This window comes from Hypanus sabinus, chromosome 3, assembly GCF_030144855.1.
Source record: "Hypanus sabinus isolate sHypSab1 chromosome 3, sHypSab1.hap1, whole genome shotgun sequence".
Classification (NCBI taxonomy): Eukaryota; Metazoa; Chordata; class Chondrichthyes; order Myliobatiformes; family Dasyatidae; genus Hypanus; species Hypanus sabinus.
The window spans coordinates 144,666,201-144,682,727 of NC_082708.1; the positions used below are offsets into that span (position 1 = coordinate 144,666,201).

At 39.4% G+C, this 16,527-nt stretch overlaps 1 protein-coding gene across 1 annotated transcript in view; it reads right to left on the reverse strand.

Annotated features, from left to right (window-relative positions):
- LOC132391733 (insulin-like growth factor-binding protein-like 1) overlaps positions 1–16,527 on the reverse strand; it is a 40,806-nt gene that overhangs the window by 22,798 nt on the left and 1,481 nt on the right.

Consider the following 16,527-nt stretch of genomic DNA (forward strand, 5'->3'; position numbering starts at 1 on the left):
TAAACCTTCTGATGGGGCTCTATATTGGCAAAAAAAAATGAAGAGAGGGATAATGGTACAGAATTCATATGGAGCAGTTTGCAAATTCAAAATACAGACTGAAACTCTCTGGTCTGGTAATCTATAGTTGGGCAACACCCATGGTCCAGCATGTTTTAAATCTGTAGTATACATCTGTACTAGTTCACTAATTCTAAGGTCTAATTAATGTCTAAAAATAACAAAGATCTGTACTAACCTCTACCTCATTAGCCACTCAATACAACCTTTGCAATCTCAGCCAACAGCAATTCCAAGTTATGGAAACTTTAGGTTACAGTCAGTTCTTGGATCTCATATAACCCAGGATGTCTAAAAGAGCAATGTTATAATAAATAATTCACCTACTCAGAGTAAGATGATCATGGGGCGAATTCTGTGGTCTGGCATTTTCTGTCATCTGGCACCTGTCAGACTCCAAGGGTACTGGACTAAAGAGTACCAATGTACACGAGCTCACCCGTCTTTTAAATGCAGCACCTGATACTTAACACCATTACAGTGAATTGAACTGAGTACTGTACTGGATTTATGCAACAGGTTGATGATCAGTTACTAAGTGTCAGCACCAAAAATGATTTTCTACTCTAATTAAAAGTTTCACACCAAGGACTTCTTTGAATCCCAAAGATAAAGGAAGCAAAGTACTTTTTAAAATTCAATTGCATAATACTGTATGATTCACAGTTGGGCAAATGAAACTTAATTTTAACTGCACTAAAATGCAATAAAAATAATTTCTAGGTCATTCCGGAAACTTTATCAGGCACTCTGCACTCCTGAGATGATTTTCATAATGGGACTCACAGGACGAATCCATATGCAATTGCTCTTTTGAAGCACTGTAGGAGAATTTAGGCCTCAACTTAAAAGCAACACTTGCTGAACTACGTGGAAGATACAAGTTGGAGCCACTGTGTAGTTTCACAATGAAAACATGTCAGTTAAATCCCTTTGGGAGCCATGGCCCCACCATTCCCTACCACATACACTGCATTGATCTCTCCTCAATATTCAGTCTCAATCCTCAACTTTCAATTTCAATCCTCACCTACCAATTTGTCACCCATTCCTTAATCCTGCAATATGAAGTCTAGACTCTCATCTCTTAAACCCTCAGGAGTGTCGTAGACATGGTTCCCTGAAAGTGGCGACACAGGGTGGTGAAGAAGGTGTTTGGTATGTTTGCCTTCATCAAATGGAGCACCGAGTACAGGAGTTGGGATGTCATATTACAGCTGTATAAGACATTGGTGAGATATGCCTGCTGTGTAGTTCTGGTCACCATACTGTAGCAAGAATGCAATCAAGGTGGTGAGACAGGGCGGTAAAGATTTACAAGAATGTTACTGGGAATGGAGGGTTTGAGTTTAAAGAGACATTTCCTGGGAACAAAGGAAGCTGGGGTCTATCAAATCATGATGGATGGTCATAGTCTTTGGGTCCAGGGTAGGGGAGTATAGAACTAATAAACTGCAGATGAGATTTTAATGATTTATTAATTTAAAATCAATATTGAAACCTCTCTAAAAACCTCGAGTAAAATTACTATCTAATTCCCTCAGAATTATGTTAGGATATTTCATGAACGTTCAAAGAATAACAAGCTAAATTTTTATTTACACAAGAGATTCTGCAGATGCTGGAAATCCTGAGGAATGCACATAAAATGCTGAAGTAACTCACTGCGTCAGGCAACATCTATAGAGAGGAAGGAACCGTCAACTCTTCGAGCCAAGACCCTTCATCAGGACTTCATGGCATCTGCATTTTCTTTTTTTAATATCTGATATTTCACTTTCTAATTTGACCTCATGTCTGTAATCCAATTTCCAGTTTGATTTTTTTTTTCAGGATGAATAAATACTTACTAAAAATAAATTCTCTTTTTAAATCCATGCTTTTTCATTTCCAGACTTGCAACCTGCATGAATTGTACAATCTGATTGGTACCCAGCCTATCTCACAACACCAGAACTACTGAACAGCAATCTATCTCCATCAAACATTACAATTCCCATCAGAAAAGTGTAAATCCTTGATAAAGAACAGTTCTTTTGTGGCAGCTTACTTCAAATTCAATGAGTGGTGACACCTTCAAATAGAGCTGCATATCGTAATGGCTTGTGTGACATTTTGGACTGGACAAGTTCTAAATCACAGATGGCCTTGGATGTGTAAAAGCTGTCAATGTAGAGTTAGGTTGCCCAATCAAATATTAATTAAACTCCACACATTTTATCCATTTACCTTCAATTCAGGAGTCGGAGTCCAACATCAATTTAACCACCATTGGTGGGTGCTTTGTATAGTATGGCTAGGCATACGTTTGTGATATGCCTTGCTGCATGGAACCACAATGAACAGGAACAAAAAACTCCAAATGCTAGCAATCCAAAATCAAAGCAGAAACATATGGGAAACAGATCAAGCAGCATCACTGGGGAGAGAAATAGAATCAACATTTTGGGTCAAGAATCCTCATCAGAACAGAAAAGGTAAGACATTGTACGGTAACATGTTTTAAGCTGTAGATGGGGAAGAGTGAGAGAGCAAAAGAAACATCTATGAAAGTGCGGAGGGGAATGTTGCCATGGTAATGATGACATAAAATCAACAGTTAATATAGAGGGGAAAAAATAGAAAATCTGAAACAAATGTACATTCACATCTGTAGATGCTTCAGGTGCGGCATAGATGTGGAAGTAGACAAGGGGGAGAAAAGGCAGATGGAACCAGACTGAAGAAAGGGAAGCGTGAGCTTTAGACGCTTATTCCCTTACCACCTTCCATCTGGCTCCATTTCCCAACTCCAACCATGTCCTTCCTTCATCTGTCTCTATCTGCCTATGATCCCTTGCTTCTCCTTGGTCGACCTAATATTTGCTGGCCCCTTTCTCACTCCCTCCTCCTCCCACCACCATTTCCTATTAATACTGGTTATCGTCCTTCACAGCTCTCATTGCTGATGCACAGTCTCGACCCAACACATAGACAATTGCTTCCCACACCAGCATTACAGATGCTGCTTGACCCATTGGTTTCCTCCAGCCGTTTGTTTGCTTTTGCACTGGAAATAGTCAAGATCCAACATCGATCCCCATAGCGTTCCACACAGTACTCAAACCAGATCTGTTTCTCTGGCAGATTTGTGTTTTCTTCTTTTACCCACTTCTCATCAATAATGAAAAGTGCATTTACTACTGAAAAATATAAAAAATTAAAATATATTCTTCCTTCCTGATTTCCAGTACCTGCAGTATTGCACTTGCTCTGTTTATATTTCTGAACAAGTAATGCATACCAACTAAAACATTTTATTTTGTGAAACAGGAACCTAAACATTTTTACCAAACTAAACTATGGGTCAGTGCTGTTAATTTTTTATCCTGCCTGTTCACAAGGTTGTTATTCTAATGAGCTGAACCACAAACAAAAGGGACATTATTCTGGATCTAGCACTACATGAACACATTAACGCTTGGACAAGTTTTGTAATTAGTTCATTTGGAATACTTTCAAGTTTCAAGCTCTAATAGGTTTTATTATGAACTCAAAAGTTGCTTGTGTTAGCATTTCGAATCTAGAGGTATAGAGTCTGAAAAATTAAAAACAAGAAAAAAATTGCATATTAATTTTTTTTACTTAGTAGGATGCCCTTGAGGAATATAACATTGTATCACTTTTGACAATTGCCATATTACCATGGATGACCAAAAGCTTGGTAGGTTTTAAGCAGTGACTTCCAGTCAGAGGTATAGAGAAGTCCAAAGATGTATTCAAGGGCCTGGTATCAAAGTAGATGAATGCATAAACACCAGTGATGGAGAAATAAAAATCTCTGCCAGAAGACAGAACTGGTGTGATTTTGGATTAGACCAGGTGAGAGAAATAAAGGAAGTAAGGCCATGGAGCGATTACACAATGTTTGATTAGAGGGTTTGTGAGGCAAACGGTACTTAGAACAGATACAGGTTCTGAGCTTAGGCAGAGTTTTGTTTAATGAAAATAGGAAGATTTTCAGGAGGTCATTGCCATAGTCTGGACAGTATGCCACTGTGGAGAGTTTCATCAGCTGGTGAACTGAAATGCAGTAAAGATGGAAGGATGAAAATGAATTGGAGTGCATCACTAGCCTGTGTTATGGTATTGGGTTCACTGGCCACAAAGTTCTAATCTCAAACAAAGTTCTTAAACCCTCTCTGATATAGATAGCTATAGCTATCCTTACTAAAGGGAGGTTAAACCTTCCCTCTACCAAGGAGAAGATACTTCCTGTGAACAAAGTACTTTAAAACACAGTCCATTTATTTTCAGTGATAAATGTTTAAATTCAAACAATATTCTTAAAACACATTAAAAACTCACAGATGATTTCTAACTTATAAGAGACTTCCAAACCACAAGCCATTTCTAAAACACAGGATAATTCCTATTAGCTAAAAAGACATATCCATGAGCTGCAGACAAACCAGTCGTCCATCACAGAAATCAAAGGCAGAGGAATGGACTCTAGCTCACCGTGTGTTTCTGTCATTCTTCTTGATATTCCAGGACCATTCCTAATAAACCTGAACTGCTCTCTTGATTTATTCTATTTCTCTGCCACTTAGGTGACTTCACACACGTGCAATATTTTTTCAGGCTACTTTTAACAGAAATGGTTTTAAAGCTTCTGGAGACAGAGATTCCTGGTACCTACAATTAATGCTGTGAAGCTGACCCTTTGAGTACATAAACCTTCCAGCTGATTAATAGATCAACTGTTTTTTTGTGCTATCTGATCTACAAGCTTTCTTGTACTAAACAACTTAGCCAGTGTTGACTACTTTGAAACAAACCAAATTAAATAACCAATTGTCTTATACTGTACCTTTTCAGCAATAAGCCCAGGTGCTGTTACAGACAGCACTTGTTTGCAAAATTTGCCAGTTACATTAAGAACTGAAGACTGTCTCCTGTTTACAACAAGCAGCTAAACAAAAATCTTAGTTGGAAGTTTAACATGTTCAAAAACAACACTTTGATCTTTACAAGTGTCAGTTGCTTGTTTAGAAAGCTAAGCATGGCAAAAAACAAGGCCGTTTGGCCCTGATCAATGAATATCTATCACAAAAGTAGGTGTCTTTGATGACTGCAGCTTTTGTTTAGTTCAATCCAAGGTCAAATAGGGTGCTGAGAATGGAAACTTTGGTCAATATGCTATTGATAATGTGTATTTGAATAACAGAAAAAAATCTACATCTCCATCACAAACAAATGAATGGTCATGCTTCTGATTTCACAGAAAATTACTAGCTTGAGCTAGAGTTCTTCTTTACCAGTTATCTACATTAGGGCATACTTTAATGGTTTATGTAATGAAATCTGAGATGTTGAAGTACTCTGCTTCCATTTATATGGTTACTAAATCTCTACTCACTGCCATTTAACCTTCTGTAAGGATACTGTATTTATAGATCGGCTATTAATATTCATGTTTAATATACAACAGTGCTTTTCAATTAATGTGACGGAGTAATTGCAAAATTCAGCTACAGAGGTTATTAATTCTGTGAAATTATGTCTATTGTTCGTGGCAGATGGTTATCAAAAACTGATTACCTATTGGAGATAAACACCTTGGCAAAAGTCGCCAATACTTATCTAACTAATATCTTTAAGATATTTGACAACAGTCATTGCAGCTATCATCTGGATGGTGGGCATAATTTTTGCGACGTATCTTTCAGTGAACTCTCATTACCTCAGCTGAGTAAATTTGCAAGTAAAAAGAGGTGTTGGATGCTAAAGATCCACACTCCTTGTTGTAACAGAGCTAACTTCTGAAATAATTAAAAAAATTACATTCTTAAATCTCCAGGGCGCAGGCTATTGTTTGCAACAAGTGTTCTCTGATAAATTTGGTCATCAAAGTAGCATTAATTGTAGGTTCTTAAATGGAAGTTAAGCAAGAGAATTAGAACCAATAACTGCTCAAAGATTACTTTCTAACCAAGTAAACATGACAAGGACCTAAGTGGTAAATTGCATCCAGGTCTAGTAAGTGAAAGACATGAAGACAGATAAATAGTTCATAAATGATTCTTCCCCATCTTGATATTAAAATAGTATTAGTTGTTAAAAAGAACATCAAGATGATACCCACCAGATAATTTATAATATCTTTGGGTTGTTTGGTAATAAATTGTCACTGATGGGTTTGAGAGAACTGCACATATCCATTCCTATTCTTTAATAATAAATTAAAGCCTGAATATCATCTGGAACAATATTTATTTTTCTTTTCCGCACCTTTACCGTGGTATCCACCAAGGGTCAGTCATCTTCTCACCAATATGCTTTGAGAGGGTGGACCTCTAACAACAAAGCAGCCCGTCAGTGCTGGGCACAGACAGGGTGAATGCATACAGTCTTTTTCCAGGAGAAAGGAAATGGAGAACTAGAGGTCAGTGGTTTACGGTGACAGAGGAAAGATTTAAAAGGGATTTGAGGGGAAACATGTTTATGCAGAAGAGTGCCTATGTATAGAACGAGCTGCCAGAGGAAATAGTTAAGACAGGTACAATAATGACATTTGAGAAGGTTGGTGGATATGAAGGGTTTACAGGGACATGGGCCAAATAGGACAAACTTATTTGGGAACCTTGGTCTGCATGGACAAGTTGAGCTGAAGGGCCTGCTTTCTTTCTGTATTACTCTCTGACTCTATGAAAAAGTCTTTGATTACATGCCCAGATATTTATTAATCAGTTTGGACAGAGATTGCATTTGCCAGAATTTATGATCAAAAGGGTTTTCTCTCTAGGACAATATAGGGTGAAATGACATGCTCAAGCCTCCACCAATGTGTACGGAAGCAGCAAACTGAATGTGATGTTAAAGCCCAATTATTAAAGCTTGTATCTTTTACATAGCATTTGGTTCCAATAGTTTTCTGTGCAATAGATCACAATTTCTATTGTGAGAGTAAGTAATTGGCTCATGCAATCCTGAATATATAATTAATCCAGAATGTTTTCCAGAAATATTGTTATTTCATACCTTGCTAAATTGAAAAGTAGAAATACAATGCATCTTTAAAAGTGTAATCTGTGAATAAATTGATTTACATCTACCTTACAAAGGAATATTTATTAGTCTACAAAGCAGAAAGTGGAATAACCCTCCTTTAATCATAGTTTTCCATATCAAAAATATGTCAGTTTTTGTCACAGTTCTTTGAAATTAAATCATTATTAGAATTAAACAGTTGAGCTTCCTTTATATCATGTAATGACTCATCAGAAGGATCCTCGAATTAGAAGTTCTGCTGATATCAGATGCAATGCCAAAACTGTTGAACAAGCAGACTGTATTTTGAAACTGTTCTTTATACACAGGGACTCGTGAGCAGGAGGTAGCCTTTCAGGATCCCAAACTGGTCCCATCCACAGTGTCTGCCTTGTCTCTTACCTTTATAGCCTTTTTCTCGCAGTAATTACCTAGAGTCAGATTTTGAATTATTTATAAAGATAGTAGGAGCCACTTTTTGAGGGAGTGAATTCCATAGTTTTAGGTTTTTTTTTGCATAAAGACATCTTCTAACCGGTCCTGAATGACCAATGTCTGTGTCTCCTTGTCCTTAAATCCTTCATCAGTGAAACCGAAGCTTTTCTCTATACTATCATTCTAGTACCTATTCTGATTATTATTTGTACCTGTGAATACACCTTAATGACCTGTGTGTAAGGCTCCCTGGAACCCAGACTTCTATTGTTCATTTTCACTTTTAATATATTGCCTTAGAGAGATATATATACTATATATTTGATCCAAACACAGGACATTACATTTACCTGCACTTATAGTTGAATGTAGAAACTTTATCAATGTATCATGAGCCTTGGGGACTGGGCCTGTGCAGTCAGCCATAGTGCATTGGGCTCAGAGGTTTTTGTTAATTGTTGTCTTAACTAGAGTCGTTAAGTCCTTGTGCTTTCCATTTAATCTTGTCAAGTTTATTTTGACTGCCTTGAGTTTTCCATGTATCGTGATTATTTAAAATGGTCTCCCAATTCGCATTTATTACTGGGTCCTTGTGCTGAGAATGATTTGTCTTATGGTATTGCTCAGTCAAGCCACTGATATACAGTTAGAATTTCTATGTATGAACTCTTGTTTCTGTCTCTACATGGGAGTCTGTCATTCTTCCATACCCAAGTTCAGTCCTCAGCGCTCACCACGACAGAATGTTCCCATGATCAATGAACCCAGCGGAGGTTTAACAGGGGCTTGGACATTGGTTGGCTAGAGGCAAGGGTGTCTTCTATTCTGAGTTTTCCAAGTTTTGTTCTGAGTGTATGCTCTGAGCCACTCCAGCTTATATTCAGGGTTTCTTCCTAGGCTCTCTAGATTGACAAGGTTTGCTAGGTCTCCCATGATATACTATGTTTCCGAGTTTAATAGAATGTTTCTCAGCCCTGCAGGTCGGTCTTGAATTTAACAGCTGTCTCGGGTTCCCTAGGCCACTAGGTGCTGGCCTTAGGGAGGTAGGTAATGTCATCAGCACTGGGGCTATGTGGCCAACTGTAGAGTGTTGGATTCTGACATTTCTGGAGAACCTGTATTTGTTAATTGTTGTCTTAACTTGTGTTTGCTCTTTAGTCTTGCCAAGTTTATTTTGACTGGCATGGGTTTTCCACACATTATGATTATTTGACGTGGACTCCCGATTAGCACTTATTGCAGGGTCATTGTTATGAGAATGATTTTTTTTCACAGTGTTGTTCATTCAAGCCACCAATGTTCTGTTGGAATTCTTTTGTATAAACTCCTGATTCTGTCTCCACACGAGAGTCTGTTGTTCCTCCGCACCTGGGTTCAGATTATGCCAGTGCTCACCGAGACCACATTTATATGTTCCAACCCTCACAATTTCAGTAGTCCCTCAATAAATCTGTTGTTAGCTTGGATACATGCCTCTCTATATTGGGTTAACTAGCTTATCAATAAATACGAGGGGTGATTGATAAGTTTGTGGCCTAAGGTAGAAGGAGTTAATTTTCAAAAACCTAGCACATTTATTTTTCAAGGTAGTCCCCTCCTACATGTACACACTTAGTCCAGCGGTCGTGGAGCATACGGATCCCTTCTTTGTTGAAGTGGTCCACAGCACACTGATAAATTTGTGGCCTAAGTTAGAAGGATGTAAGTTACATAGCTCTTGTTATGTGCACATGCAGTTCAACACTTTGAGTGAAAATGCATAAAGTTTGAAGTTAATAACTCATCTCCTTCTACCTTGGGCCATGAACCTACCAATCACCCCATGCTGTGGACCACTTCTGGAGGTCCAAGACGCCGACTTGTACAAAGAAGGGATCCGTATGCTCCACGACTGCTGGACTAAGTGTGTAAATGTAGGAAAAATAAATGTGCTAGGCTATCTAAAACCGACTCCATCTACCTTGGGCCACAAGCTTATCAATCACCCCCCCCCCCCTCCCCCGTACAGTGAGTTGCTCAGGCTGCAGCAGAGATCTCTTCAGAAACTATTAATTTTTTAAAAAATATGACTGTCATTTAATCTTGATAGTGTGAATATTGGTATAAAACTTAATCAAATTCATGTGTTTGTTTAGCTCCAGTCTTCAAAAAGAACTGGACAAGTTATATGGTTAAACCTGACTTTGATTCTGAACTAAGAATATTCATATGTTCATTTTTATATCAAACTTAGTATTTATACAAGGGATGATGAGCCTCAAACTTCAATAATTATGGCATGATCCTGACCTCTGTTGTTTGTGTGGAGTCTGAAAATTCTCCCTATGAACCTGTGGGCTTCCCCCAGGTATTCCAGTTTCCTCCTATTTCCCAAAATACAGTACTGCACAAAGTGTTAGGGTACCTCAGCCTTTCGCACAGTATTGTAGTAATTTTATGTATTGCACTGTACTGTTGCCTGTAAAAAACTTCATGACATATATGAGTAATGATAAACCTGAGTCTGCTATGTATCTCTATTGTGGACTGAGAGTGGGAAAGGGGCAAGGAGAGTAGAATTGCGGTTGGGAAAAGGGGGAGTGGAATGGGAGCAGGAAGCACCAGAAAGGCATTCTATAATGATCAGTCAATGATTGTTTGGAATCAAATGACCTTGCCCAGTGCCTCAGGGCTGGGTGTGCCTGCACCCATGCTAACCCTACCCCTGGCACCCCTTCTCTGTCACCTGTCCCACATCCCTCCCACAGTGCTCCACCCTCACCACTCCAAACATCCTTTGATCCTGCCACATTGACAAACTCGCTCCCTGCTCCACGCTGCCACAGTAATGTGCAAAAGTCTTAGGCACCCTAGCTATGTATATGTGCTTTAGACTTTTGCACAGTACTGCAGGTCAGTTGACCTCTCTGCAAAACCCTAGTGTTTCAAAGGAAATTCATAGAAATAAATGTGAAAATGTGTGAGAGCTAGCACTAAATCACTGGACTGGATGCCCTCTTACTATACCATTATGAAAAATGAGATGAGCCATATGCTGATTGGTAGGTTAATTGTCTGAAATAAATTACCCCTTTTGTAGATGTGGCAGGAAATTAGGTCACTGCCACTCCCCTACATAATTTGACGGGTATGTGAGATGGAATAGTTTGTGGGAGTTATTGCAATGCTCAGCGAGGTGGCAGAGACCTAATAAGTCAAGTGTGCCCTTCCATCTTGTAAGGAAACAGGGCAGAGAGGCAAAAGGTTTGAAACTGCAGGGGCCCACTCAAATACTCACAGCTGGACAAAATGAAGACGTAGGTGATGATTTCAGCAACGAAGGCAAAATTTGGTATCAGGCATTATTACAAAGCTGAAAGTAGACAATGGTGTTGATGGAAGAGCCAGAGTTCAACTTGGGGGCAAATGTGACATTGTGGTCACAGACGATCTGGTTCAGTATCAGACTTGTGCAAGGGAAAAGACTGAATTAGTGTAGGAAAAAAAGTTTGTGATGTGGCCAAAGACAATGACTTCAGTCTTTCCACATTTTAGTTGAAAGAATTTTTTGCTCAGCAAGTATTCTGATTCTGATATGGGTTTTGATGACTCATTGACAACTAACAGTAACAATTTAGGGATAGCGAACAGGGTTAAGGGTGACGAGGTAAAGCCTGGTGACCATGACTTATTATTGTATGCTCTAAATGACTTATTTTCCTTCTTTCTGTCCCTAGCTCCTCAGTGGATAATGTATACAGCATTCCCACAGGCAGATCCCAGGAACTGTAAGCCAGCTCCTGATGCAGACTCAGCTTGCAGCTGCATTACCAAGTATTAAATGTTTCAGCCACTGTGGCATAATTAGATCTGACTATCCCTGAGATGCCTATATTAAACAGCTTTGCATGCCACATCAGTAGCTTTAATTGCCTGCAGGTGAATCTGGAAACTGTACCCCATGCTGGTGCCACATTGAGGATTTTCACAATTCATCTTCACTCCCCTATGGGTAAGAACGTTACGCATAGAAACCAAGGTTAAGCTCTTCATACTTGGCTGCATTTGAGCCTCTGATTTAATTGGCCATTTACATCAATGACAAATCTTGTCTACCTTTCAAAAGCCGGCTTGAATTGGTGGAAGGATGACTGACAGTCTGCAGAAGACACCAGGGGTATTCTGCACCTGACAGCGCTTCCTGCAATCTCGGAACAAAACATCATCCTAAATCCTGAGCATTCCAAAAGGCTTCAAAGAGGAGCAATGTGTTTTTTACAATGTGGAAGTATTATGACAGTGGGCTTTGTTCTGTTTAATGGTTGGAGAAAAAGGCGTGCATTGAAATGGTGTATGCTGACTGTAAAGATGGAACAATTTGAAAGCATGAGATTAGTGGCTGGAAAATCCCTTAATAGGCTCTGGTGTGTCTTTAGTTTTCTTGGTTGACTATTGTATTTGGAATGAATGAAGAAAGTGTGAAGGTTTTGCTCAATTCAGTCTAGGGATTTTGTTTCTCCAATGTATGGTAACACCACATTACTTGGCTTTGCACAACTGAAAACAAAATGCGCTGATTAACAGGGCATATTGAGGAATTTAATACTGACCATTTATCCAAGATGGCTAAGCACACACTTTGGTTATTTATTTCAGCACAAGCTGCTAGTTACTGCCTTCTGGGCCGTGCTTTGAAGTTGTCAGTGCTGAGGTGTAGTAAAGAACGTTTGTGTTTTGGTGAAAAGATAATTAATGTGAAAAATGCCCAGGATTACTTTTGGATACTAATTCATTTGGATGCAAAACGCAGCAGTATTCCCAGAGATTTGTCACAGAAGACTATTGTAGTTGAATTATTCACCCTCCTCTATTCAGAAATGCAGACTGATTCAGCACCCAGACATATCCATTCACAGACTAAACTCAGTGAGAGGATAAGTAAATGGCAGCTGTAATGCTTTTAATGAACAGTACAGATAAAGGTTAGTGAAGATACGAATCAACACAATTCCCATGAACAAATCCAAAATAACAGTTTAATTCAACAGCCTTGTACCATCAGCATTTAATTTACTGCAGAAGGATATCCATAGAGATTCTTCAAATTTTGAACTGTTTCTTGATCTATTTATAAGTAGCTTTGTAATTGCTATTATAATGAATACACTTGGTCTCAATACGGCACAATACGCTACTTGCAAAAACCTCTATCTTTCCAAGGAAATTTAATCTGTGTTTCCATTCTATTGCACAAATTTGGTTTTTTCGCCATTCAAAATCCTTGGAATAGCCTAACTTTTAAAAGTACAATGGAAAATCACATTTTTATTGCTATAATAATTAAGTGTTTTTATTCCTTGTTTATTATTCAATATTACATGGAAACCAATGCTGAGCAGCAATTAAAATAAGGCAGTGTCATTATCCCTTCTTATTCCCTTCCCTTTATATTTCTAGATACCGATCTGCTATCTGAATAAGCAAATAGGAAAAGAATAGGAGGCTTAAATCAGAAGAGCAGAGGTGTTGCACCAGTACAGTTACCTTGATGCTTTAATTGCATGACTGCATGGTATGAAAACATCAATACCCAAGAATGGAAAAGCCTGGGTGGATACAGCCCAGTCCATTACAGGCAAAGCCCACTGAGCACGTCTACAAGGGAAAGCTGCCACCAGAAAGCAGCATACATCATCAATGAACTGGGTCATGCTCTCTTCTCACTGCTGCCATTGGGGAGGTGGCACAGAAGCCTTAAGTCCTACCCACCACCATGTTCAGGAAAAATTATCAGCCTACAACCATCAAGCTCCTGAACCAGTGTGGATAACTTCACTCACCACAACTCTGAACTGATTCCACAATCTATGGACACTTTCAAAGACTCTATAATTCATGCTCTCAGTATTATTTATTTACTTGTTTAGTATTATTAGACAATAGACAGTAGGTGCAGGAGTAGGCCATTCGGCCCTTCTAGCCAGCACCGCCATTCACTGTGATCATGGCTGATTATACACAATCAGTACCCCGTTCCTGCCCTCTCCCCGTATCCTTTGACACCGCTATCTATAAGAGCTCCATCTAACTCTCTCTTGAATGCATCCAGAGACTTGGCCTCCACTGCCTTCTGGGACAGAGCATTCCACATATCCACCACTCTCTGGGTGAAAAAGTTTTTTCACATCTCTGTTCTAAATGGCCTACCCCTTATTCTTAAACTGTGGCCTCTAGTTCTGGACTCACCCATCAGCGGGAACATGCTTCCTGCCTCCAGCGTGTCCAATCCCTTAATAATCTTATATGTTTCAATCAGATCCCCTCTCATCCTTCCAAATTCCAGTGTATACAAGCCCAGTTGCTCCAATCTTTCAACATATGACAGTCCCGCCATTCTGGGAATTAACCTTGTGAACCTATGCTGCATTCCCTCAATAGCAAGAACGTCCTTCCTCAAATTTGGAGACCAAAACTGCACACAATACTCCAGGTGTGGTCTCACCAGGGCCCTGTACAGCTGCAGAAGAACCTCTTTACTCGTATATTCAATTCCTCTTGTTATAAAAGCCAGCATGCCATTAGCTTTCTTCACTGCCTGCTGTACCTGCATGCTTCCTTGATTAACTGATGTACAAGAACACCTAGATCTCATTGTACTTCCCCTTTTCCTAACTTGACTCCATTCAGATAGTAATCTGCCTTCCTGTTGTTACCACCAAAGTGGATAACCTCACATTTATCCACATTAAACTGCATCTGCCATACATTTGCCCAACCTGTCCAAATCACCCTGCATTCTCATAACATCCTCCTGACATTTCACACTGCCACCCAGCTTTGTGTCATCAGCAAATTTGCTAATGTTACTTTTAATCCCTTCATCTAAATCATTAATGTATATTGTAAACAGCTGCAGTCCCATCACCGAACCTTGCAGTACCCCCCTGGTCACAGCCTGCCATTCTGAAAGGGACCCGTTAATCGCTACTCTTTGTTTCCTGTCAGCCAGCCAATTTTCAATCCATGCCCCCAATACCATGTGCCCTAATTTTGCCCACAAATCTCCTATGTGGGACAATATTATTATATGCATTTGCACAAATTGTCTTCTCTTGCACACTGGTTGCTAGTTTTTGTTTATGTGTACTTTTTTTTGGATTCTATTGTATTTTGTTCTATTATGAATGTACACAAGAAAATGAATCTCAGGGTAACATGTTGACAGACTTAAGTAATAAATTTACTGTGTTACAAAGCGAATTCTAAATGAAGATAAGAATGTTACTGACAATATATTGGAAATACAGTAACAATTTGCTGTTTGTTGCTTGTTTGAGTAATAGCATGATACCTTGTCTATAGTGATGTGTATGGCAAAGGCTCAAGAGTTTCATTCACACAATGAGGGAGGTGTAGGGATGCTATAGCATCAGTGGCTCCGGATTTTCAAGATCTTCTTTTTTTCGTTGCTTGCTCAATTTTCTATATAACAAAGAATGACTTAGGCTGTCATAACTCTCATACCTCCCTGCATCTCTGCCTTTGCCATTTCTCTTTAGAATCTAGCGCATTGGTTTTGACTTGAATCATCTCATTTTCTTTTGGTGCTGTTTTCTTTGCTCTGTGTTACTGTGAGATTAGAGTGGTGGATGAAAAGCTATAACATTATCCATTAAGTCCCAGGTGGTCATAGAGTCATCCACCGTGGAAAGAAGACATTTGGAGGCCATGATGCCCATTATGGACACTTGTTCCATACCCTTCTATGTCATGACATTTCAAGTGCTCATCTAAAACGTCCTTATACCGTATGTGAATGCATCATTTCTAGCAGTCTCTTCAACAGTGCCTGCCAGATTTCTCCCTCAAACCCCCTCTAAATCTCTCCACTATATAACAATTGAGCACCTTGTTCATACTGTAAAACTCCAAAGATCTGTGCAGCATAAAATACTGGAGGAATTTAGGTCAGGTGGTGTCTACGAAGAGAAATGAACAGGAGGCAATTTGGGAGAGAGACTTTCTTCAGGACTAGTCTGAATGGATCTTCCAGTAAAAGCAGAATGATAAACTCATGAATGATGCTTTGAAATAATTAGAAAAATGTAAATTGACTCCAGTCTGAAAGTAAAAACCATTCCCTAATTTATTTACTTTCTTTGAATTGTTTTTCAGGGTATAAAACAAGCTGGAATCCCAACAAAATACATTTCCAGTACTTACCTGCTTACCTGCCTGTTCTATGTTCTAATATTTGTGTAGGTCACAAATTTAATTCGACGGTAATGTGAATTGCCTGGGGTGCCCCCCCCCCCTATTGGCTGCACTTCATAGATATACAGTAAATTGTCAAACAAAACCCCCCACTTATGCACCCTTTCTTAGTGCCTGTACACTTAATACCAATGGAATTCAAATACCTTAAACTTCCATTAAAACTTATCTAGTCTTAGTTAACTTAAAACGGCTAGTTATCAAACATTTTAATTTACAGTCAGGATAACTAATTTATAGTCGACTGAAAGAGGTCTTGGAGTAAAACGGTCCAGTCCCTTTATTCCGGAATTCTCGGGCAAATTTATGGATCGTAATTCCAGGGCCGAGGTCTCACAGTTTTCTCGGGGTGTACGTCTTCATTTCGCCGCTTTCTGTTGTTTCCAGGTACACATGGAGAAAAGAGTTTTTTGGAACAATCGACAGAGACCCACGATCTAACCGAGCAAGCCTCCCTGGCTCTCGTTCGCCAAAGATCATCCGTCCTAACGAAAGTCGCTAACCTGAGCTAGTGATTGATGGAGTTTCTATTTGCCAGAATACCCAATTGCCACGGGTAGAGGCCGGCTCAGATCAAGGGGCACGCCTCAAGTATTCTATTAACTAGGGTGGCAGCTGTTTCCCCATCTCCCGTTTGATGTTCACACAAGCGCCTTCTCCCACAGGAGTGACCCCGGCCATTTAACTGCACAATGTCGCTGACAGTAGTGCTTCCTCGGGATTCACAGTTGACATAATCGGAGTCGG